Raw genomic sequence first — 2,500 nt, forward strand, 5'->3', positions numbered from 1 at the left:
AAGGACACTAGTAATGGCTCTAGGTAGCCTGGTATCACTTGAGCACACTTGGTTTCACTAAAACAGCCTAGAGTAATCTTAGTGATAAAAGCACTAGCTTAGACTACACCAGAATATTAACTAGACAAATTTGCCAGGCCATGGACTCTCGGTATTATACTTACCTTATTCAACCTTGATTCTCTAAGATAAGGGAGGAGATCGGAGCCCACGAGGGTAGAAGTGAACACAACAGCCAGACAGAGACCGAACACAGCCCCCTCCGCTCTCATAAATATGCTGCCGGGAAGCGAGCCTAGCTGATCATACAGCCATAAACATTATAAGTCCTCACCGACATTCATTATTAGTTACTTAAACAGTTCTAAGAATAGCTGATAACTAGTTAAATATTATATTTAATAATCAACAATCTCAGAGTCTGAATGCTCTGTGAGAAACAAGATTCATCTTAAGTCTGGAAAGGAAGACGGAACCAAAGGCGCACCTAGGAATTCAGGCTCCATGAATGTAAATGTTAGTGTTAATTAAATATCCTTCTCACATGATCCAATTCTATCAATTAATGTATAGTAATTATTTAGAGCTCAATTTGACCTCTGGTTTCCAAGTAAGAACCCAGGGTTGTAACAGCGTACACAACAATGTCACCAAGACAATCACCACAATAACACATCCACAAGTAATTTACGTTACTTCACTCAATGCCACTAAGACATACAACAACACAAGTAAATTACTTTAACAACAATGTCAGACATTAAATCAATTGCGTTAACGTCACGCGGACGACCATCAATCGGATACAATTAACGTGAATTATTTGAGCAATTGTTAAGTAAACACCCACAGTTACATTAATCAGTCACTCGGACAATTTACCAATACTTGCTACAAGTGGCATCTGGTTAAGCTAGATAATACAGAACAGTACTCTAAATATATTTACTGAAAGGAAGTAATCTTCCCAAAGTTGCCCGACTCCACAGTGGTTGCACACTTCCCTGTATTCTCATCTTGATCTTTAATTGATCTCATTTAAATTTCAATATAATAAGTTTATTGAGGTAAAATACACACAAAGGGATGAGGTAACTTATCCCTTTGTGTGTATTTTACCTCATCTTATGATGTGTGTAATAATTCACATGATCTCTCCACTGACGCTTTCTTTAGATATACTCATACGTAAAGGCATTTAGTACGGCATCATTTTAAAATGACCCGGTATCACTGCAATCTTCTATTCCTCAGGATTTCCATTCGCTGAAATCATCCTGCTCTTAAGATAGCATATGTCAAGGAGACCTAGGACATACGCTAATACAGTTTTGATGTTTGAGTTCAGGTGCATGTAGGATGGAATTCTCGATTCAGTCTGGTCACCCTCAGTGGACACCAGTAACCCACAAAGACAAATGGTAGCAGCAGCAACTAACACCAGGCTTGGACCAGCATTCCCTTGATCGGCTCCAAGCGGATGTTGGTGCAGAGGGAGAAAATTTGTCTGTAGCTCTTCCCCCCCCCCCCCCTACCAGAGCGTGTGGGAGCATGGACGGACTGGAAGTGGTCACCATCAGGCCCACTACAGGGCTCTGGTACAACTCAGTAACACAGCTGGGACATCCTTCTTTTCCAATTCCTTTTTCTTTCCATCTTCACAGATTTGTATGCGAATTTTATCCCTTTGACTTGTCTCGTTTAACGAAAGATTTGTTCTTAATGATGTGTATTGAACATTTTGAACGACCAATGCCCTTTGGACTATGCACGTTGAAACATGATAGGTTTTTACACAGCACCGAGTAGGAGATACAAAACGCATAGGGGTTGTACAAGGTCACAATTGGCTTGTGAGTACTGTGATCAGCAGCGTAAAAAGCAAGCGATGGGGGAAAGACGAAAACTGGGACTCTGCTATCCAGCCCACTAGGTTGCATCACCACATTACCTTAGGAATGTACAGGGGAGGCAAGACAGGAGTAGTGACACGAGTGTACACAATCGTAACAAAGGGTTGTTTGTGAAGGAAGGAAGCTAATGGCGTCGTCGTTGTCACCGTAGGCGGCGCCGTTGCAGGCAATGAGTCACAATAACGTGGTTAAAGTAAGTTGACCAGACCACACACTAGAAGGTGAAGGGACGACGACGAAACGTTGTCGTCCCTTCACCTTCTAGTGTGTGGTCTGGACAGTCTGGTCAGCGGCGCCGTTGTCACCGTAGGCGTCCTCGGCATACACATGTGTTCATTTGAAAACTTTTTAAATTAAAAATTTCTTCTACTTCATAAACCTCGGTGCCGTAGGCGTTGTCGTCACTGTAGGCGTTGTCATCACTGTAGGCGTTGTCGTCACTGTAGGCGTTGTCGTCACCGTAGGTGTCCTTGGCATACACACGTGTGGGTGTGTGTGTCTGTACTCACATAGTTTGTTGGGATCGAACTGTCGAAAACCCAACACATTTAAAATAGGTTTGTTCTGAGTTTTTCTTATGCTTTGTA

At 42.3% G+C, this 2,500-nt stretch overlaps 1 pseudogene; it reads right to left on the minus strand.

Annotated features, from left to right (window-relative positions):
- Positions 1–1,272: 1,272 nt before the first annotated feature.
- LOC138364144 (motile sperm domain-containing protein 1-like) lies at positions 1,273–1,940 on the minus strand (annotated as a pseudogene).
- Positions 1,941–2,500: the final 560 nt, after the last annotated feature.

This window comes from Procambarus clarkii, chromosome 12, assembly GCF_040958095.1.
Source record: "Procambarus clarkii isolate CNS0578487 chromosome 12, FALCON_Pclarkii_2.0, whole genome shotgun sequence".
Classification (NCBI taxonomy): Eukaryota; Metazoa; Arthropoda; class Malacostraca; order Decapoda; family Cambaridae; genus Procambarus; species Procambarus clarkii.